Source organism: Tachypleus tridentatus, chromosome 12 (genome assembly GCF_004210375.1).
Source record: "Tachypleus tridentatus isolate NWPU-2018 chromosome 12, ASM421037v1, whole genome shotgun sequence".
Lineage (NCBI taxonomy): Eukaryota > Metazoa > Arthropoda > Merostomata > Xiphosura > Limulidae > Tachypleus > Tachypleus tridentatus.
The window spans coordinates 60,396,371-60,412,523 of NC_134836.1; the positions used below are offsets into that span (position 1 = coordinate 60,396,371).

At 33.2% G+C, this 16,153-nt stretch overlaps 1 protein-coding gene across 2 annotated transcripts in view; it reads right to left on the bottom strand.

Annotated features, from left to right (window-relative positions):
- LOC143233385 (hemicentin-2-like) overlaps positions 1–16,153 on the bottom strand; it is a 165,252-nt gene that overhangs the window by 76,621 nt on the left and 72,478 nt on the right. The gene's annotated exons all lie outside the window — the stretch shown is intronic.

A 16,153-nucleotide genomic window follows, 5' to 3' on the forward strand; every position in this document is an offset into this window, starting at 1 on the left:
ATATAATACCCTCCAGCTACCAGACATTCTCGTCCTTTCAGCCGTGGGGGCGTAATAATGTACGATCAATCCCACTATTCCTTGGTAAAAGAGAAGCCCAAATGTTGGCGGTGGGTGGTGATGACTAGCTGCCTTCCCTCTTGTCTTATACTGCAAAATTAGGGACGGCTAGCGCAGATAGCCCTCGAGTAGCTTTGCGCGAAATTTAAAAAAAAAACCGCAGCTACTCCTAAGATAACCAACTGTCAAACTGACGAGTTGATAAGAAAACATTTAATTTTTCAAAATCAAATTATCAAACCTCTAAGTTAAACAAACAAGCATTATTGAAAGTTCACGAATACGTAACACAAGGTTCCTTCGTAAATTAATTATGATTCTTAACCAAGTACACGCACAGTATTTTAATAAAAATATATTTCTCTACCTCAATGTTCCCTGCAACTAAAACAAATCGCATGATAAAAAATTAATCAATTTCACAAAACAAATACATTCTTTTTTACACGAAAATATTAATCATTCCGTTTATTTCAGTAAACCTGAAAACAATTCAGAGGATGTTAATCAGTCCACTTGTTCTGATAAGCCAGAAAATAACGTACCATAAAAAACTTCACCGCTTGTTTTATGGAAGGGAAGTTAAATCATACACTGTGTGACACTTGTCATAACATGATGCTGAAAAATTACAAATACAGGGACAGGATAGAAATGTTTAGGTTCGTACGAGTCGAACTAACAAAGACAAATCACTTGAAATACGGTAAAACATATAAGTGAGAGCTAAACTGGATGTATCGTTATCAGAAAACTGTAGTCATTGGTGGAACAGTAGGCTGCACCAGACAGAACGTTATTGTACATAAACCTCAATCATGGTGAAACATATTACTCAATCACCACTAAACTGTGAGTATTAGTTGGAACTAAGTCCGGTGTTTTCCTTATGTAGTAATCGATGTTTGTGCCCTATTAACAGTATTTGAACTGTATTTAATAACAGAGAAAAGTGTCTCTGAAAGGTGCATTTATTATTGTGGCATTTAACATAACTACACGTTAGTTTCAAATTATTTAGATTTAATTTAGTTTTGGGCTCGGCATGGCCAGATGGATAAGGCACGAGACTCGTAATCCGAGGGTAGCGGGTTCGAATCCCGGTTGCACCAAACGTGCTCGCCCTTTCAGCTGTTGGGGCGTTATAATGTTACGGTCAATCCCACTATTCGTTAGTAAAAGAGTAGCCCAAGAGTTCGCGGCGGGTGGTGATGACTAGCTGCCTTCCCTCCAGTCTTATATTGCTAAATTAGGGACGGCTAGCGCAGATAGCTCCTCGAATAGCTTCTGCTCGAAATTCCAAAACAAAGATAATGTAGTTTTATTATTAAAGTGTATGTTTGTAATGAATGGTTAAACCAAATAACTTTACATTTGACCATTTTAGCCTATTTACGTAGAACTGAAAATCTCATAAAACTGTTAAAATTTCAAGTTTTAGAAAACCTCAATTAGCACCTCATAATAATCGAAATCCACGCCATATTTTAGAGACTGATTTCTGTATGAAAAGTGGGAGGTTTTCACCATTTATGACGCACGTATTATCCACATGTATCAGAGGTAAGTTTAAAAGACAACGATAATCCATACCAGTTCATTTAATATTATATGTTTTCTAATTCTATCCAATTTGTGATTTAGTAAGAAATCAATGGTATCGCTGTTATATCACTTGTCAATTTTTATTAGACATAGCACATAGTTATATAGGGTTATTTGACTCATTGTTATTTTTTTATTAGACATAGCACATAGTTATATAGGGTTATTTGGCTCATTGTTATTATTAGACATGGCACACAGTTATATAGGGTTATTTGGCTCATTGTTATTATCAGACATAGCACAGATATATAGGGTTATTTGATTCATTGTTATTTTTTATTAGACATAGCACAGATATATAGGGTTATTTGGCTCATTGTTATTATTAGACATAGCACAGATATATAGGGTTATTTGACTCATTGTTATTTTTTTATTAGACAGCACATAGTTATATAAGGTTATTTGGCTCATTGTTATTATCAGACATAGCACAGATATATAGGGTTATTTGACTCATTGTTATTTTTATTAGACATAGCACAGATATATAGGGTTATTTGACTCATTGCTCTTTTTTATTAGACATAGCACATAGTTATATAGAGTTATTTGGCTCATTGTTATTATTAGACATAGCACACAGTTATATAGGGTTATTTGGCTCATTGTTATTATTAGACATAGCACAGATATATAGGGTTATTTGGCTCATTGTTATTATTAGACATAACACAGTTATATAGGGGTATTTGGTTCATTGTTATTGGTAGACATAACACAGTTATATAGGGTTATTTGGCTCATTGTTATTGGTAGACATAACATAGTTATATAAGGTTATTTGACTCGTTGTTATTGTTAGATACAGCACAGTTATATAAGGTTATTTGACTCCTTGCTATTGTTAGATACAGCACAGTTATATAGGGTTATTTGGCTCCTTGTTATTGTTAGATACAGCACAGTTATATAGGGTTATTTGACTCGTTGTTATTATTAGATACAGCACAGTTATATAGGGTTATTTGACTCGTTGTTATTGTTAGATACAGCACAGTTATATAGGGTTATTTGACTCGTTGTTATTGTTAGATACAGCACAGTTACATAAGGTTATTTGACTCGTTGCTATTGTTAGATACAGCACAGTTATATAGGGTTATTTGACTCGTTGTTATTGTTAGATACAGCACAGTTATATAGGGTTATTTGACTCGTTGTTATTGTTAGATACAGCACAGTTATATAAGGTTATTTGGCTCATTGTTATTGTTAGACATAACACAGTTATATAAGGTTATTTGGCTCGTTGCTATTGTTAGATACAGCACAGTTATATAGGGTTATTGGCTCATTGTTATTACACATATTCGACATATGCATAACATTAATAATAAATATGAAGTAATTAATAAATATTTAATAATGTACTGTCGTATCAAGGTTTGATTGTAAATTCGTAAACTCACGCTTTCAATTGAAAATTTTCAAAATACCAAATATTTGCGAACGTGATTTTTTTTTATTAACGACAATAACTTAGAAGAAATAAGATGACTGTTGTTTAGTATAAGGGTCGTGTACCTGAAACTTTTAAAATCATAATGAAAAACTTATAGACAAAAGCTAAACTAGTATTAAATTCAATAAAAGAAGTATTTTGACGAATAACATTTTTTTTCTCTCATAGGTTCTTTATTTAATTACAAATTAAATAAAATTGCCTAACGTTTGACAGTAAGTGTTGTAATCTTATCTGAATGGAAACTACACTGGTTATTTGCTGTTGAAAAATTATCTCTAAAATCAAATAGGATAAGTTACATAAATGAAACACGTTATGACTTTACTTCTTGTCTTAAAAAACAATTTGTTTGTAATATTATATCGATATTACAGGTCGTAAAATCCCAACATTAGGATTTTCAAATGACTTGGGTGAGTAAATGAAATCGCACACGTACATAAATTTGGAATAGTTTTGTGACTTTAATATTGAAAAATGTTAGTAATAAATTGTACCTAAAATGAATATAATATATAGAATGGAGATCCAATGCACGCAGTCCTAACCAGCTACACTTACACACACACACACATATATATCTAACCATCTGTTTTGGATAGAATAAATTATGACAGCAAAGAGAAGCATATGTTTGAAAGTAGGCGTTATGTATTTCAGTTCTGAGCCAAGTAGCATGTATTACACTAAAACTACTGTCATTAAGATATAAGTATGTTAATACAATAAAGACCAATGAAAGACTTAAAGCATGATCCACAGTTTTAAAGGGATATAAAGTTTGTTAAATAGAGTTTTAATTATATCTTCATTCGAAATTTCATGGTAAACGAAAAATCCTCTAATACATAATGAATAAAACATGAAACTTGTTTCACGAATTTAACATGAATTTTCATGAAATTCTCTAATAAATAAAACATGAAACATGCTGTTTCAACTCTACTCAGAGTAAGTTTCACAACCCTCAAGGCAGCATGGACAAGAAGGACTTTCGTCTGATTTTTCTCTATGACTTCAAACTTGGACGAATAGCTACTTGAACTATACGGAACGTCAACCAGGCATTCGACCATGGATCTGTTACTGAACGTACAGTTCAGCGTTGGTTCCAAAGGTTTCGACCTGGAGATGAAAGACCTGAAGACCACGAAGATTGCGAAAGGGAGCCAACCCTAGATGAAAACACATTAATGGAAGCAGTTGAGACAGACCCTCGCATAACAGCAAGTGAGCTTGTAGAAAAGCAAGGCACAAGCGAATCAACCATTGCCAAACACTTGCGTGTGATTAGAAAGACGATAAAGCTGGATTAGTGAGTTCCACATGAACTGACTGAAGATCAACAAAACTGGCGTTATGAGACCTGTCAAGGATGACGCTCCAAAAATTAAACGAATTGGGAATCGAGATTCTGCCTCATCTACCTCACACCCCATACCTTTCCCTCACAAATTTTCATTTTCTCAAGCACTTTGACAACTTTTTTAACAATAAACACTTTCAAAACCAGGTAGCTGCAGAAGAAGCTTTCAGGGAGTTCATTGACCATAGAAATTTTGATTTTTTCAGCAGGGGCTTAAACAGCGTCGTTAGACGTTGGCAAAAGTGTGTTGAAACAAACTTTGGTTAAAGCATGACTTACAACACTGGTTTATACTTTCCCAAACTTTGCAGTTCAAAAATCGACATTTATTTCTGGACAACCTAATACTTAATTTAGTTTTGTATGTTTTTCCCAGTCTTATGTTCGCTGCGGTGTCAGATATATTTCCAACTGTATTTATATATCGTACTTTCGTCGCAGACCCCAATTCTGAACTGTTGATTAAATGTATTTGTATATTGTACTTACGTTGCAGGCCCTAATTATGAACTATTGACTAGAGGGAAAGCAGGCAGTCATGAACACTCTAGCACCCATCCTCTACGCTAATGGATTAATTGTCACTCTTATAACCTACCCACATAATAAAGTACTGGAAGTATTGTGAAATCCAGAGCTCTAGCATAGGGCCAATCTACGTTAGAACTGTATTTCAGTTGTAATACTTTTCAACGATCAAATTTATTTACTTTCTTATAATAAACAAACTACGATGGTGTTTTTGAATCTCACAATTCCTATTAGTTGAGAAAGTTATTTGGAACGATGCTTTAGCGTATCTATCATTATCTACAAATAACTTGTAGATATCAGGTCACAAAGACCGTTAGATCGTTTTAAAATATTTATAGTTTCATTGGATTTCATGCAATAAAAATAATTCTTGGGTCAAAGAATTACAGAATCACGAATACACTAACAAATTGCAATTCATAAACAAACACTGTAATCTAAACCGATTTTCTGAGCAATTAAGATATCTTGTATTTCCATTAGCTAAGACATCGACAAAATGATTTCCCCAAGGTACAGGTTTATCATAACCCAGAGATAAGAAGTGAGTGAACTGAATGAGTTCACATTCATGATTAATATCTTAAACAACATATTTTCTAAATAATTCAAAATAATAACCTGGTAATATAAGTTCATATATATTCATCAGGTTCCATATAATTATAGCCTCATTTCCGTAAGTAAATTATAACTAATAACACCATTCATATTACATACGGTTCGTGTTTGGACTTATTGTTATCCAACGTTGTTACTGATGTTGCTTGTAATCATCCGAAACCGGTATGGCTCAGAAATACTTGTAACTGAATGATATATTAGGTTTCATACTTATTTTCGGTATCTGATGTGTGTTGTTACCTCATCCTTGTTGTTTAATGTCTCCATACCTGTTTAGAACATATCTATCTCTCATTAAATATACATTAGAAACTGTGGTTGTAATGATATTGTAATATGATGGTCGCGGGTCCGAATCCCCGTCACACCAAACATGTTTTCAGCCGTGAAGGCGTTATAATGTGACGGTCCATCCCACTATTTATTGGTAAAAGAGTATCCCAAGAGTTGACGGTAGGCGGTGATGACTAGCTGTCTTCTCTCTAGTCTTACAACGCTAAATTAGGGACGGTTAGCGCAAATAACTCTCATGTAGCTATGCGCGAAATTCAGAAAACAAACAAAGATATTGACTGTTTCTTTATAAATACTTGTTATTACTTACGTTTTCCAATATTCGTTCTCCTTTGTAAGTAACTGGATTTCTAACAAAGGGTTAACACGACGGACTATGGAGCTTAGGTTTCATGGTTCGCGTCTCGTCACCTCCAAAATCGCACCTTTGGTATATCGTATATTTCTCAGCTGCCTTTCCTTTAAGCTCTCATTTCACGTTTATGGATGACTAAGGAGATAACTCTTGTTTATGTTGCGCATAAACATAACAAACAGACTCTATACATACGAATACGGTTTGATGCCTTTGTTTTTAACCAGACAACACTTTGGCTATGAAGTGTTTACTACAAGCAGTCTTATTCCTTCCGTTTCCCGCAAGTACAGCAGTAAGTCTAGAGATTTACAAAACTAAAATAAGGGGTTCGATTTCCCACTGTGAACTCAGTAGGTAGCCCGATGTAGCTTTGCTGTCAGACAACACACATACTAATTCCTTTCAAAGAGCAGTTATATTGTTTTCAACAGATAAGTCAAGTTCTGAAATAAATTTATATTAACCTTTACTTTAAACTAACACACAATTAATATTACATCAATTTATAACGTAAATAACAAGTCTAGAAGTATCTACACAATAATTCGATAGGAAGGTGTGAAGAAACGATTTCTAATATTTTTATATTTCTAATACCTACATAACCCTTCGGTCTCTGTCCTTGTTTTCAGATTGAAAGATATTTGCCAAATAGTGTAATAATAAAAAGAGAAACACTGATGACGATAGTGTTTAATATTAAAATAGTGCGTAGCAATATTATGCATTTCAGCCACTGCTAAACCTAATTTTGATTAGTATTTAATATTAAAATAGTGCGTAGCAATATTATGCATTTCAGCCACTGCTAAACCTAATTTTGATTAGTATTTAATATTAAAATAGTGCGTAGCAATATTATGCATTTCAGCCACTGCTAAACCTAATTTTGATTAGTATTTAATATTAAAATAGTGCGTAGCAATATTATGCATTTCAGCCTCTGCTAAACCTAATCTCGTTTAGCGTTTTGTATTAAAATAGTGCGTAGCAATATTATACATTTCAGCCACTGCTAAACCTAATCTCGTTTAGCGTTTTATATTAAAATAGTGCGTAGCAATATTATACATTTCAGCCACTGTTAAACCTAATCTCGTTTAGTAAAATTAATATACAGGGATCATGACAGATTAAACATTTAGGGCAGTGATAACTATTAGTATTTTCTATACTAACTGATAAACAATAAAATATTGTTATTATATGAACATGCATTTTGTGATTACTTTATTTTCATGTATTTTATTTCATGGCTGTTTTTGTGTCAACATAATTTATATATTCATTAAATAATACGAACTTTACTCTTCTTGTTAATTATAATTATTTGTAATGTATCACGTTTCAGTTAATGTACTTAACTACCAGACCGTTTCGGCGAATTGTTGTCAACGTCTAGAAATGTATTTTTGTACCACGTTCATTGGAAGAACTCGTAATTAATAAAACTATCAAAATTAACGATAGAGAGTAAATTTAAATAATATTTTAAAATTACTCTCTCTACATTCAGAGATGGTAATAAATGAGTTATTATCATATCTGAACTATTAATACAAAGATTCATGGCTCATGAACCTTTGTTGTTATGTACACCCCGCACTTTCAGGTCATGGGTGAGTTATCGAAAGACAGTCAAATCCCATTATTCAAATCACACAAGTGTAGTGTGAGAATGAACGGCCGGTGCTGCTAGGTATCTGCCATTTCTTTAGACTAAAGTGCTTGAAAAATATTTAGATAAAATTAAGCACATTTTTAACTTATGCATGAATTACTCAGAGTTCTTGAGAGAACAAAGGCTGTAGAAGGTATGGAACTAAGCTTATGAAAGTTTTCCAATCTCGTTGACAACAGTTTATCAGTCACCATATAAAGTTTTTTTTCCATTCTCACTGACAACAGTTTACCAGACATCATACAAAGTTTTTTTTCCATTCTTACTGACAACAGTTTACCAGTCACCATACAAAGTTTTCCATTCTTACTGACAACAGTTTACCAGTCACCATACAAAGTTTTTTCCATTCTTACTGACAACAGTTTACCAGTCACCATACAAAGTTTTTTTCTATTCTTACTGACAACAGTTTACCAGACATCATACAAAGTTTTTTTCCATTCTTACTGACAACAGTTTACCAGTCACCATACAGAGTTTTCCATTCTTACTGACAACAGTTTACCAGTCACCATACAAAGTTTTTTTCTATTCTTACTGACAACAGTTTACCAGACATCATACAAAGTTTTTTTCCATTCATTCTTTTTTTCCACTGACAACAGTTTACCAGTCACCATACAAAGTTTTTTCCATTCTTACTGACAACAGTTTACCAGTCACCATACAAAGTTTTTTTCCATTCTTACTGACAACAGTTTACCAGTCACCATACAAAGTTTTTCCATTCTTACTGACAACAGTTTACCAGTCACCATACAAAGTTTTTTCCATTCTTACTGACAACAGTTTACCAGACATCATACAAAGTTTTTTCCATTCTCACTGACAACAGTTCACCAGACATCATACAAAGTTTTTTCCATTCTTACTGACAACAGTTTACCAGAGATCATACAAAGTTTTTCCATTCTTACTGACAACAGTTTACCAGTCACCATACAAAGTTTTTTTTCCATTCTTACTGACAACAGTTTACCAGACATCATACAAAGTTTTTTTCCATTCTTACTGACAACAGTTTACCAGTCACCATACAAAGTTTTTTCCATTCTTACTGACAACAGTTTACCAGACATCATACAAAGTTTTTTCCATTCTTACTGACAACAGTTTACCAGACATCATACAAAGTTTTTTCCATTCTCACTGACAACAGTTCACCAGACATCATACAAAGTTTTTTCCATTCTTACTGACAACAGTTTACCAGAGATCATACAAAGTTTTTTCCATTCTTACTGACAACAGTTTACCAGTCACCATACAAAGTTTTTTTCCATTCTTACTGACAACAGTTTACCAGACATCATACAAAGTTTTTTCCATTCTTACTGACAACAGTTTACCAGTCACCATACAAAGTTTTTTCCATTCTTACTGACAACAGTTTACCAGACATCATACAAAGTTTTTCCATTCTTACTGACAACAGTTTACCAGTCACCATACAAAGTTTTTTCCATTCTTACTGACAACAGTTTACCAGTCACCATACAAAGTTTTTTCCATTCTTACTGACAACAGTTTACCAGTCACCATACAAAGTTTTTTTCCATTCTTACTGACAACAGTTTACCAGTCACCATACAAAGTTTTTTTCCATTCTTACTGACAACAGTTTACCAGACATCATATTAAAGTTTTTTCCATACTGACAACAGTTTTTACAAAGTTTTTTCCATTCTTACTGACAACAGTTTACCAGACATCATACAAAGTTTTTCCATTCTTACTGACAACAGTTTACCAGACATCATACAAAGTTTTTTTTCCATTCTTACTGACAACAGTTTACCAGACATCATACAAAGTTTTTCCATTCTTACTGACAACAGTTTACCAGTCACCATACAAAGTTTTTTCCATTCTTACTGACAACAGTTTACCAGTCATCATACAAAGTTTTTTCCATTCTTACTGACAACAGTTTACCAGACATCATACAAAGTTTTTCCATTCTTACTACAACAGTTTACCAGTCACCATACAAAGTTTTTTCCATTCTTACTGACAACAGTTTACCAGACATCATACAAAGTTTTTTCCATTCTTACTGACAACAGTTTACCAGACATCATACAAAGTTTTTTCCATTCTTACTGACAACAGTTTACCAGTCACCAGACATACAAAGTTTTTCCATTCTTACTGACAACAGTTTACCAGTCATCATACAAAGTTTTTTCCATTCTTACTGACAACAGTTTACCAGACATCATACAAAGTTTTTTCCATTCTTACTGACAACAGTTTACCAGTCACCATACAAAGTTTTTTCCATTCTTACTGACAACAGTTTACCAGACATCATACAAAGTTTTTTCCATTCTTACTGACAACAGTTTACCAGTCACCATACAAAGTTTTTTCCATTCTTACTGACAACAGTTTACCAGACATCATACAAAGTTTTTCCATTCTTACTGACAACAGTTTACCAGTCACCATACAAAGTTTTTTCCATTCTTACTGACAACAGTTTACCAGACATCATACAAAGTTTTTCCATTCTTACTGACAACAGTTTACCAGTCAGTTTTTCCATTCTTACTGACAACAGTTTACCAGACATCATACAAAGTTTTTTCCATTCTTACTGACAACAGTTTACCAGACATCATACAAAGTTTTTTTCCATTCTTACTGACAACAGTTTACCAGTCACCATACAAAGTTTTTTTCCATTCTTACTGACAACAGTTTACCAGACATCATACAAAGTTTTTTCCATTCTTACTGACAACAGTTTACCAGACACCATACAAAGTTTTTCCATTCTTACTGACAACAGTTTACCAGACATCATACAAAGTTTTTTCCATTCTTACTGACAACAGTTTACCAGTCACCATACAAAGTTTTTCCATTCTTACTGACAACAGTTTACCAGACATCATACAAAGTTTTTTTTCCATTCTTACTGACAACAGTTTACCAGTCACCATACAAAGTTTTTCCATTCTTACTGACAACAGTTTACCAGACATCATACAAAGTTTTTTCCATTCTTACTGACAACAGTTTACCAGACATCATACAAAGTTTTTTCCATTCTTACTGACAACAGTTCACCAGACATCATACAAAGTTTTTTCCATTCTTACTGACAACAGTTTACCAGACATCATACAAAGTTTTTCCATTCTTACTGACAACAGTTTACCAGTCACCATACAAAGTTTTTTTCCATTCTTACTGACAACAGTTTACCAGACATCATACAAAGTTTTTTCCATTCTTACTGACAACAGTTTACCAGTCACCATACAAAGTTTTTTTCCATTCTTACTGACAACAGTTTACCAGACATCATACAAAGTTTTTTCCATTCTTACTGACAACAGTTTACCAGTCACCATACAAAGTTTTTTCCATTCTTACTGACAACAGTTTACCAGACATCATACAAAGTTTTTTCCATTCTTACTGACAACAGTTTACCAGACATCATACAAAGTTTTTTCCATTCTTACTGACAACAGTTTACCAGTCACCATACAAAGTTTTTTTCCATTCTTACTGACAACAGTTTACCAGACATCATACAAAGTTTTTCCATTCTTACTGACAACAGTTTACCAGACATCATACAAAGTTTTTTTCCATTCTTACTGACAACAGTTTACCAGACATCATACAAAGTTTTTTTCCATTCTTACTGACAACAGTTTACCAGACATCATACAAAGTTTTTTCCATTCTTACTGACAACAGTTTACCAGACATCATACAAAGTTTTTTCCATTCTTACTGACAACAGTTTACCAGACATCATACAAAGTTTTTTCCATTCTTACTGACAACAGTTTACCAGTCATCATACAAAGTTTTTTTTCCATTCTTACTGACAACAGTTTACCAGACATCATACAAAGTTTTTTCCATTCTTACTGACAACAGTTTACCAGACATCATACAAAGTTTTTTTCATTCTTACTGACAACAGTTTACCAGTCACCATACAAAGTTTTTCCATTCTTACTGACAACAGTTTACCAGTCATCATACAAAGTTTTTTTCCATTCTTACTGACAACAGTTTACCAGACATCATACAAAGTTTTTCCATTCTTACTGACAACAGTTTACCAGTCACCATACAAAGTTTTTTTCCATTCTTACTGACAACAGTTTACCAGACATCATACAAAGTTTTTTCCATTCTTACTGACAACAGTTTACCAGACATCATACAAAGTTTTTTCCATTCTTACTGACAACAGTTTACCAGTCACCATACAAAGTTTTTTCCATTCTTACTGACAACAGTTTACCAGACATCATACAAAGTTTTTTTCCATTCTTACTGACAACAGTTTACCAGTCACCATACAAAGTTTTTTCCATTCTTACTGACAACAGTTTACCAGACATCATACAAAGTTTTTTCCATTCTTACTGACAACAGTTTACCAGTCACCATACAAAGTTTTTTTCCATTCTTACTGACAACAGTTTACCAGACATCATACAAAGTTTTTTCCATTCTTACTGACAACAGTTTACCAGTCACCATACAAAGTTTTTTCCATTCTTACTGACAACAGTTTACCAGACATCATACAAAGTTTTTTCCATTCTTACTGACAACAGTTTACCAGTCACCATACAAAGTTTTTTCCATTCTTACTGACAACAGTTTACCAGACATCATACAAAGTTTTTTCCATTCTTACTGACAACAGTTTACCAGTCACCATACAAAGTTTTTCCATTCTTACTGACAACAGTTTACCAGTCATCAAATACAAAGTTTTTTTCCATTCTTACTGACAACAGTTTACCAGACACCATACAAAGTTTTTCCATTCTTACTGACAACAGTTTACCAGACATCCATTCTTACAAAGTTTTTTTCCATTCTTACTGACAACAGTTTACCAGTCACCATACAAAGTTTTTTCCATTCTTACTGACAACAGTTTACCAGTCACCATACAAAGTTTTTTTCCATTCTTACTGACAACAGTTTACCAGACATCATACAAAGTTTTTCCATTCTTACTGACAACAGTTTACCAGTCACCATACAAAGTTTTTTCCATTCTTACTGACAACAGTTTACCAGACATCATACAAAGTTTTTCCATTCTTACTGACAACAGTTTACCAGACATCATACAAAGTTTTTTTTCCATTCTTACTGACAACAGTTTACCAGTCACCATACAAAGTTTTTCCATTCTTACTGACAACAGTTTACCAGACATCATACAACAAAGTTTTTTTTTTCATTCTTACTGACAACAGTTTACCAGTCACCATACAAAGTTTTTTCCATTCTTACTGACAACAGTTTACCAGACATCCATACAAAGTTTTTTTCCATTCTTACTGACAACAGTTTACCAGACATCATACAAAGTTTTTTTCCATTCTTACTGACAACAGTTTACCAGTCACCATACAAAGTTTTTTCCATTCTTACTGACAACAGTTTACCAGACATCATACAAAGTTTTTTCCCACCATTCTTACTGACAACAGTTTACCAGACATCATACAAAGTTTTTTCCATTCTTACTGACAACAGTTTACCAGACATCATACAACAACAGTTTTTACAAAGTTTTTTATTCTTACTGACAACAGTTTACAGACATCATACAAAGTTTTTTCCATTCTTACTGACAACAGTTTACCAGTCACCATACAAAGTTTTTCCATTCTTACTGACAACAGTTTACCAGACACCATACAAAGTTTTTTCCATTCTTACTGACAACAGTTTACCAGACATCATACAAAGTTTTTCCATTCTTACTGACAACAGTTTACCAGACCATACAAGGTTTTTTTTCCATTCTTACTGACAACAGTTTACCAGACATCATACAAAGTTTTTCCATTCTTACTGACAACAGTTTACCAGACATCATACAAAGTTTTTTCCATTCTTACTGACAACAGTTTACCAGTCACCATACAAAGTTTTTTTCCATTCTTACTGACAACAGTTTACCAGACATCATACAAAGTTTTTTTCCATTCTTACTGACAACAGTTTACCAGACACCATACAAAGTTTTTTCCATTCTTACTGACAACAGTTTACCAGTCACCATACAAAGTTTTTTTCCATTCTTACTGACAACAGTTTACCAGACACCATACAAATTTTTTCCATTCTTGTTTTTACAAAGTTTTTTTCCATTCTTACTGACAACAGTTTACCAGTCATCATACAAAGTTTTTCCATTCTTACTGACAACAGTTTACCAGACATCATACAAAGTTTTTTCCATTCTTACTGACAACAGTTTACCAGTCACCATATAAAGTTTTTTCCATTCTTACTGACAACAGTTTACCAGACATCATACAAAGTTTTTTCCATTCTTACTGACAACAGTTTACCAGTCACCATACAAAGTTTTTTTCCATTCTTACTGACAACAGTTTACCAGACATCATACAAAGTTTTTTTCCATTCTTACTGACAACAGTTTACCAGTCACCATACAAAGTTTTTCCATTCTTACTGACAACAGTTTACCAGACATCATACAAAGTTTTTCCATTCTTACTGACAACAGTTTACCAGGACATCATACAAAGTTTTTCCATTCTTACTGACAACAGTTTACCAGACATACAAAGTTTTTTTCCACTTCTTACTGACAACAGTTTACCAGTCACCATACAAAGTTTTTTCCATTCTTACTGACAACAGTTTACCAGACATCATACAAAGTTTTTTTCCATTCTTACTGACAACAGTTTACTCAGTCACCATACAAAGTTTTTTTCCATTCTTACTGACAACAGTTTACCAGACATCATACAAAGTTTTTTTTCCATTCTTACTGACAACAGTTTACCATACAAAGTTTTTTCCATTCTTACTGACAACAGTTTACCAGTCACCATTTAAAGTTTTTCTCCATTCTTACTGACAACAGTTTACCAGACATCATACAAAGTTTTTTTCCATTCTTACTGACAACAGTTTACCAGACATCATACAAAGTTTTTTTCCATTCTTACTGACAACAGTTTACCAGTCACCATACAAAGTTTTTTCCATTCTTACTGACAACAGTTTACCAGACATCATACATACAGTTTTTTTCCATTCTTACTGACAACAGTTTACCAGTCACCATACAAAGTTTTTCCCATTCTTACTGACAACAGTTTACCAGACATCATACAAAGTTTTTCCATTCTTACTGACAACAGTTTACCAGACATCATACAAAGTTTTTTCCATTCTTACTGACAACAGTTTACCAGTCACCATACAAAGTTTTTTTCCATTCTTACTGACAACAGTTTACCAGACATCATACATAAAAGTTTTTTCCATTCTTACTGACAACAGTTTACCAGTCACCATACAAAGTTTTTTTCTTACCATTCTTACTGACAACAGTTTACTTACAGTTTACCAGACATCATACAAAGTTTTTTTTCCATTCTTACTGACAACAGTTTACCAGACATCATACAAAGTTTTTTTCCATTCTTACTGACAACAGTTTACCAGACATCATACAAAAGTTTTTCCATTCTTACTGACAACAGTTTACCAGACATCATATTAAAGTTTTTTCCATTCTTACTGACAACAGTTTACCAGACATCATACAAAGTTTTTTTCCATTCTTACTGACAACATTTTTTCAGACATTCATACAAAGTTTTTTTTCCACTCTTACTGACAACAGTTTACCAGACATCATATACAAAGTTTTTTCCATTCTTACTGACAACAGTTTACCAGTCACCATACAAAGTTTTTTCCATTCTTACTGACAACAGTTTACCAGTCACCATACAAAGTTTTTTTCTGACCATTCTTACTGACAACAGTTTACCAGACATCATACAAAGTTTTTTTCCATTCTTACTGACAACAGTTTACCAGACATCATACAAAGTTTTTCCATTCTTACTGACAAGAGTTTACCAGTCACCATACAAAGTTTTTTTCCATTCTTACTGACAACAGTTTACCAGACATCATACAAAGTTTTTCCATTCTTACTGACAACAGTTTACCAGTCACCATACAAAGTTTTTTTCCATTCTTACTGACAACAGTTTACCAGTCACCATACAAAGTTTTTTTCCATTCTTACTGACAACAGTTTACCAGTCACCATACAAAGTTTTTTTCCATTCTTACTGACAACAGTTTACCAGACATCAT